This window comes from Piliocolobus tephrosceles, chromosome 5, assembly GCF_002776525.5.
Source record: "Piliocolobus tephrosceles isolate RC106 chromosome 5, ASM277652v3, whole genome shotgun sequence".
Taxonomy (NCBI): domain Eukaryota; kingdom Metazoa; phylum Chordata; class Mammalia; order Primates; family Cercopithecidae; genus Piliocolobus; species Piliocolobus tephrosceles.
This window is the reverse complement of record NC_045438.1, coordinates 75,781,990-75,790,894: the sequence shown is the minus strand read 5'-3', so window position 1 is coordinate 75,790,894 and position 8,905 is coordinate 75,781,990. Positions and strand designations below refer to the sequence as shown.

Below are 8,905 nucleotides of genomic sequence, written 5' to 3'. Positions count from 1 at the left end.
CACCTTGTTTTTCTTGGGTCCTGAGATTTGTAGCTGGTCTGCTACCTTCTCTCTACCTTTCAGAGTCTTCTTACATTTTCTTTGTTTTGTTTTTAACACATGTATAACGTCCAAGATTTTTATTTGTAATTAGAGAGAAGAATAGGGAAAATTACTTCTACTCTACCTTCCTGGAAACTGTGTCTTATTTTTTCACTTAATTAAGAGAGTTACCTATGTCACCATATAGAGACTTTCCCATTTTTACAGCTACACAGTATTCCATTACATGGCTGTACTATAATTCATTTAGCCAGTCCCTGATTTTTGGACACTTAAAGAATTATATGCAATTATTAACAATTCTACAAGCAATAAGATTATACAAATGTCATTTTGCCCACATGTAGTATATCTGTTGGACGAATTCCCCAAAGGCAGGATTACTGGATCAACAGAGATACATGCATTTGTTTTCGTTAATTGTTGCTAAAGTGCCCTCCCTAGGAATGGTAGCAATTTATACTTCAACAAGACAAATATGAGGGTATCTATTTTCCCATACAATGTGTTTGTTATCAATCATTTCCCCAAATTTATAGATGAAAAATGTATCTCAAGTTATTTTAATTTGCTTTATTTTGAGAGGAATCTAGCATCTATACATTTTTTTTCAGAGCCATCTGTTTCCTTTTCTCTGAATTGATTAAATACATCCTTTGAACAATATTCTGTCAGTTAGTTGGGCTTTATATTCATTTCTAGGATAGCTTTTTAAATTAAAGATGAAGTATTATTTAAATATATTAAAATACATGCATTTTAAATAGCAATTTGATGTGTTTTAACAAATATATTCACTCATATAGCCACCAACACGGCCAACACATAGGATACTTCCATCGCCCAAATGTTCCCTTGTGCCCACTTGTAATCAACTGCCCTTTCCCAAAACATTCTCAAATATAACCTACTTAACAAAAAGCTGACTTAATTCAGAAGGACTAGGCAATGCATTGTTTTTTTGCAGCCTAATTACCCCTCTCCTTTGGGTCTAATTTGTAAGTAAGGCAGAAGGGTGAATATATGACTACCTTATCATCTTAAATTATGAGCTGTTAGAGGACAGGAAATGTGGCTTTAATGTCTTTTATACTGCATTTAGCATTTGCAAGTGTTTAACGGACTTTATTGTGCATTAGCATTTGCTTCTGACTTGAAACTAGTGATCAATTGGTCATTAAAAATGAAGAAATAATTGACTCATAGTTTATAATACAAAACAGCCTCTTCTCATCTGATGTTTTATTCATGACTAAACAATTGTGAGTAAATACATATATTCTTCTGAAGAAAAAAGGATGACAGCAATAGTATACAGACCTTTTCAGCAAAATTACAGTGAGCAATGCATCCTCATATTGAAGTGCTCTACTGCAGAGCTGACGTGTTATCACTGAGCCCCAGCCAGCTTCGCAGGGCTGAAGAGGAAAGCCATTTCAATTTGACTTATTTTTTCCTTGCTTTTATCAGTGTGGGAAGGATGAAAGTCATAGAATCTGGAGATAGATGGAGGTCATCTGATTTAATTTTCAATTTATTACTCTAGGTAGCATGGAGATCTTTAATCTTTCGTATCAGTCATTCCAGGAAATAAATGTGAATCTACTATAAAATGTCAAGTTTCCAACACCAACAACATTTTAGATAGGTTGAATGGGGCTGTTGCTAAACAAGTAGCATTCCTCTAAAATTAAAATCAAACAGAAAATCCTTTTTCATTGGACGTATCTAAATATGATTAAGAGTAGGTGCTACTTAACACCATATTTATGATGAAGTTCTACATAAATGTGGCTTTCACCATTCAAAATAACAACTTGCATATTCAAGTAAATCTCCTTGTAATGAACTTGACAAACATGTTCACTCATGCAAGCCACCAACAAAATAAGGACTTAGAATATTTTAGAGAAAACGCTTCCCCAAGTAGCAGAATGCTTTACTTGTGCTAGCCACAAAACTAACATAAGCCCTAAATAACCTAATAAATGGATAGCTTAATCCCATTTCAATGCCTCACCCTCACCCAGTAGACTCTTTCAGAGAGTTTTCCTAAATGCAAAAAGAGGCCTAGTCAAAAAACTGCTGTATTCATATTTTCTGTACTTACAAATTAAATCTGAAGTCCTTCCAAACTCTAATTTTGCTCCAGGTCAGGTAATTTTTCTCTAGAAAGTTTCACAATTATTAAATTTCTTGTTTAGTCTCTGAACAATTTTACAGATAGTTTTTGGGTACAATATCAATGAAACCTTTCCAAGCCATTCTTGTTCAATGACAATATGGGAAGCAATGGTAAGCAATAGGTTCACACTTAAGTTTATGGTCACAGTTCCACTTTGGGACATAAGTTCGTTGATGTGCAAATATGATCCAATCTTGAAAATACTACAGTTTGTGGGGGGAAGGTTTGAAGAGAGATATCCCAAACAAAACAGACTTATGAAGAACTCAAATGAATAATATCTATTGAATTAAACTACACAGAAAAATATTAATCAATAATTAATAATTAGGAGTAACATATATATTTTATATTTTAATCCATTCCTGACCCCTCAGGCTTGTTCTTCCTTTGGGTCGAAAGAGTGTCTAAACAGAGAAAACAGAAAAATCTTACAGAAAATGCAACAAATGTGAATTTTCCCAAACCTAAAATCTAAGAGGCAGAATCATCCTATGGATGTAGTGAACTTTATAAAACACTAACAATGAAAAAATAATATTTGTAGATTGCTTTTTAGAAGTTGTATACTGATTACAACAAAGCTCTCTTCAAAATTATTAATTTTTCATTATTCATTTCATTTTGTCTGTATTAAATAGAATGAAATTCCTTGTCAGGAGAATATATTTATTTTTTGAAATCAGCCAGAAGTTATCAAATGCAGGTCATGTGTCTAAACTACGTGACAAAACTGGTTAATGTCATTTTTAAAAATTCAAATACAAAGGGGGCAATTTGGCATCAAAATAAATAATGATGGTAAAATATTACAACCTACTGAATAAAATATCATGAGTCTAAATATCAAACACATAATACATACAAACACGCACAATGAGAGAGAAAAGAAAGTCCTTCTTTGCAATGGAATGTCAATTAATAGCTGCAGAAACTATGAGAGAAAATTGTCATTTTGCAACATCATAGTAATAATTGATCAAGGCAAGAGTCAACAGTGAATGTCCCACAGATTGTTTATTAATTACAAAGACAAAAATGGTAACTTTCCAGAAGAAAAATTTGGTAGACAGCACCTTCAATGAGTGATGAAGGTTGAAATCATCAGTAATGGAGCCAACTGAATCTCAAACCACCTGCTATAGACCACCAAGAAGGACACAGCAACATTTGTTTGGAATTCTTGGTAAAAAGGCATAATCGAATTTCTAATTACGAGTTAACATCAAACAAACCCAAACTGTGGTGCACTCTACTAAATAACTAGCCTGCACTTTTTTAAAATGTCAAGATATGACTCACAAAGGAAGACTGCGGAACAGTCCCAGATTTTAAAAATATAACTAAATTCAATACATGATCCTGGAATGGATCCTGGACTGGGAAAAAATTAGCTATACAGAATATCATTGGGACAATTGATAAAATCTGAATATGGACCATGGATAATAGTAATGTTTCAACATTAACTTTTCTGATTTTATCATTGCATCGTGGTTATGCAGGAGAATATCCTTGTTGCTGGAAAAAACACGTTGATGTCTTTAGTACAAATGAGCATGATGTCTAAAATTTACCCTCAAGTGTTTCAGAGAAAAATACAAACATATACTTAGAAAGCATAAGTTAAAATAAGAGAGTAAATGGGGTCAATATTTAAGCAATTTGTGTATCTGGGTAAAAGTACATATAACAGAAATTCTGTGTGCTGTTCTCACTTTTTTGCAAGTTTGAAATAATGCAAAAGTAACACGTAAAGAATAAAAGAGAATATAGTCATTAAACTTTCTTAGGAGACCATAGGAAGTATATAAAAATATTTTTTAAAAGGTTTGGAATCATGGAAACATAGCAGGAATCATATAACCCTGTACTAAATAATCCTCAGCAAAAGGAGCTCATGAGATTGCATGCCTTTAGGCTGTGAACAGCCTAGGCACATGCTGGCTCCATCCTCTTGCCAGAGAGTTGTCCCGTCTCTAGTGGTACCATGTGCCATAGTACTCTCTTTAGTTCGTATCTTAGTCACATGGTTTGGAGCACTCAGTTCCCTATTTGTACAGCTAGTTAAATGTAAGTGTGTTTATTTGGGAAATAATCATTTGTCCTTTTGATAATATAAAACAATTATTTACCCAGTGTTCACAGCTAGGGCCCTTTGCAAATAGAGCTATAAACAACTAGCAAAAAATAAATAAATAAATAGCTCGCAACTCTTGAGGAATACATCAATTTCATAAAATGAGAGACACTGCAAAAAATACTAATAGAGTTAGTCAAACAGTATATATATATGCAGTATATATATATGCAGTATATGTATGTATATATGCAGTATATGTATATATGCAGTATATATATATGCATATATGTGGCTGCAAATACAATCAGAATAGCAGTACTTTGCTGAGTTTTTTAGTCAAGATGAAATTTTCTTAGACATAAGAATTCCCTTTTAATAAGTGGTTATTGCCTCTAAATATTTTCTTCATATCTTACTTGTTTTTCCCCCAAAATATCATTCAGTTCTCCGGTAGTAGCTTTAAATCTCACATACCAAATCTCAAAACATAAGAAGTAATTTAACTGAGTCTAAAATTATTCCCCTGCTAAATGGGGTAATACTAGTATTTATGGCATAGGATCATAAATATTTAAAATGTTAAATGCTTTTTAAAGGGCATAGCATAGTGTTTGGAGCATAATCAGAACTCATACAAGAAACACAGATCACAAATGATGATCATTTTTTAATTGATACATAATAGCTGTATCCATGAGGTACATGAGGATTTTCTTTAGATATGTGCACACAATACATAAAGATCAAATTAGGGTAACTGGGATATCCACCACCTCAACCAATTATTTTGTGTGTGTGTTGGGAACATTCCAGATTGTCTCTTCTATCTATTTTCAAATATACAATAAATTCTTGTTAACTATAGTTTCCCTACAGTGCTATTGAATACTAGAGCTTATTCCTTGTAGCTTACTGTATTTTTGTACCCCTTAACCAAGTGTTCTTCATCCTTGCTACCCTTCCCAGCCTCTGTAACCACCATTCTACTCTCTACCTTTATGTAAGTCATTTATTTTAGTTTCTACATATGAGTGAGAACATGCAAATAAACTGAGCTTGGCTTATTTTACTTAACATAATGACCTCCAGTTTGATCCATGTTGCAGCAAATTTCTTATTGAGCTTTACTTCACTTTTCTAAAAGTGATACATGTAAACAACCATTCCCTTACATGTCGAGCAGTAAATGCATTGAAAATAATTTAAGAATAATTATTCAGTTCTTATGCTCAGCTACAATGGCCATTCATTTCCTGGGAGCAGTCTGATGCTGATGCAGAAAAGTGCATCCGTTCTCCTATGCGCACTGTTTCTATTTACAGTGGCTACTAAACAAGGCTACAGGAACAGAAACCACAGCACAGCAGCCACCTTCCAGTGGCTGTATGCCTTTACTTCTTGCTATAAGAAATGCCTTTGTCACACCTGAGATCAAAAAACATATTTTATTCCATTATTTGTGATTATTTTCTATTGAAAGGTCACAAAATTTCTAATTATATAAAGACTTATTTTGAACTCCGGGACTTTTTAAACACACACATACACACACATGTAGTTTTGTAGACAGATGAAATTACTCATTACTTTTTGAAGGAGTTAAAATAGAAAGCAGTTTTCTGACTGTGAAGCACAGTACTTTCCTATTCTTCCTTAAAGTGGCATGTTAATAGGAAAAGCTATCAAAAAGAGCTATTTCTGTTTGAGTATAGAAAATAATCTCTAGACATGCAATGTCATTTCAGATTGATTTCTCTGTGTTTCTTTGCATATGTTGTTATTACTTTTTAGGAAAGGATACAGAAAAAGAATATATAACAGGACAAAACACTCTCCCATGAGGCTTTGAAACAGATCTTATATAATTAAGTACCAAGAATCGTAATTCGTCTTTTTGTTGTCACACATTCTACTTATTTGAGAAGGCAAAATGGAAAATCAGAAGAGAACAGATCTCAGGGATCCTGCTTTTTCATGTGTGCTATTTATTTTATGGTGTTTTTTTTTTTTTTTGTTTTGTTTTGTTTTTCCGTTCTCTCTGAAGTCTTATTTATTTACATGTGCAAACACTCTCAAATCTCTTCCAGTTTTCTCATTCCCAGACAAGCTTCTAGAAAGAAGACTCTGCCCCCAGTGATTCAGTTTGCTTTCATCATGTTTGGCAGCACCTCTGCTTTCTGCCTTCTGACTCCTGAGCTCCTCGGACCACCAACATGGTGATCACCCACTTCGTTGCTAAAGCCAAAGGACCTGTCTACATCCCGTTCCAGTTTGGGCATGCGAAACACTCCTGGAAATTGCTACTTCCCAATGTTCTCCACTTGCCCTCCTCCCAAATCTCTGGTTTGTTATTCTTAATTTCCTTGGAAGCCTCCCTTTTCCTTGAATATTGGTGTTTCTATTTTTTTCTTCTCTCTCCTCACTCTACATACTCCTCTTAGATGTAGAATGAATTCATTCCCATAGCTTCAAATTCCACCTGGGTCCCAATGAATCCTATTTGTAGCACAACTTCTGTCCTGTCAATCTTCTTTATCAGACAAATCCACTTAGATAGCCAGTACCTCAAAAGTCACATTCCAGAATAGAGCTTAGTATCTTACCACTGCCCAGTCTGTGCCTTCTCCTGCCCTTCCTCCAACGGATGAAGCAACCTATAGTAATAATAGTAGCTGGCATTTATTCAGTATTTATTCTGCACCAGGTAGTTTGTTACTTTTCCTTTTTTTCCGACTTTTGTTTTAGGTTCAGGGGGTACATGTGCAGGTTTGTTACATGGTAAATTGTGTGCCACTGGGGTTTGGTGTATGAGTAATCCCATTACTGAGGTAGTGAATATAGTACACGGCAGTTAGTCTTTCAACCCTTGCTTCCCCACTGCCCTCCCTCCTCTAGTAGTCCCCAGTGTCTCTTGTTCTCATCTTTATGTCCATGTATACTCAAGAATCATCTATGACAAGCTCACAGCCAGCATCATACTGAATGGGAGAAGCTGGAAGCATTCCCCTTGAGAAGCAGAAAAAGACAAGAACGTGTACTCTCACCACTTCTGTTTGATTTTCATATGTGCTCTTGCATGTAACGTTCACCACAACTGTAAAAAGGAGGTACAATTGTTATCCCCATTCTGTAAACGAGAACGGGAAGCACAGCGTGATTATAGAACCTTGCCAAAGCCACACATAGGGTAACAGACAGTCCAAGGGACTTCAGATCCAGATTCTTAACCACATTACCAAACTGTCTCTCTTCCATCTCCTGCTCTCTTTCTCTGATCGATAACCTGTTTCTTAACCTGATCGTCTCTGCAACAGCCTTAGTTTAGTTTTCATTATTTGTTGTCTTGATTGATTTATAAAGGCACCTTTTAAAATTATTTACAATAGCTACTAAATAATGGAGCTATACTATAAAGTATATTCTCCATTTTACTGTAAGAATCATCTTCAAAACACCAATCTGATCACATTAAACCACAGACCCTCACTATGATACATCTGATCTTTCAAGATTAGATTCCTGTCTACTTACCCAGTCTCCTCTTTCTTTCTTTTGTATTCAAAGATGTTTTAATCATACCAATACATGCACCTGGTTTAAAATATATACATTAGATCGAAGCATAGTAAATCGCTGATATTCAACCAATTTCAGTCTACTAAACAGCAATTTCATATTCGGCTTATTATTGCAGAAGTTTATAATGGAAACAGTAGCTCTTTCCTTTGTCCCTCTTTAGTGTCAAATATACTCTTCAGAGACAACCATTTTTTATTATTTCAGTTGGTTCTGGATATTTCCTCCATATTTCTCATACTATGCTGAAAGAGTTTAGGTTTGGCTCTGACAAGTTCAATGCCATGCCTCAAATAAGAGAAACAGGGTTTTTGTTTTTGTTTTTGTTTTTGTTTTTGTCTTACATGAAATACTTGCAGTATAAAGAGCCAGACTTCTCCCTGTTCACATTCCACTGCCACTAGAATGTGGCCTCTGTCCTCACGGTCTGAGGTAGAATCTATGTTTTAGACATCAAGATGGAGAAAAAGGCAAAGGCACATGGGCATACTGTTCTTTGAAGGATTCTAGTTGCTGTCATTTGAAACGTGTACATACAACTCATGAGGCAAAACTTCATCCCAGCCGGGAGGGTGGAGAAGTATTGCTTGCACTGGCCAGCCATGTGCCAAAGCCTCCTGTTGGACAAGGGGAGACAGCTTCTGGGAGACCTGTAGAAGTCTCTGCTACATACATTTATACTTCTCTATCTAGATTTATCAATACTTCAGACTTTATCTTTAAATTTACATATATGACACACACGCATTTAACTCCTATACTCCCACCTCCTCTCTCTTATTTCTTAAATATAGTTAAAAGCTACTTTTAGTTGAATCAATATAATCTGATTCAGAAAATATAACTCGCTGCAAAGAAAAAGTTATCAAAGCATTATTATTTTTTCTTTTTTTTTTTAACTGTGAAAATATTTTCTTTAGTCATTTTTGTTTACAATTCAAACTCCGGTAATTCAAAGTTAACATCTTTGCCCATGAGTTTCTTATAGACACCAGATTTTCTTCTTTCTTTCTTTCTTT

General features: G+C 34.6%; 1 pseudogene; it reads right to left on the bottom strand.

Moving 5' to 3' along the window:
* Positions 1–8,816: 8,816 nt before the first annotated feature.
* Positions 8,817–8,905, bottom strand: part of LOC111538630 — a 54,731-nt pseudogene continuing 54,642 nt past the window's right edge.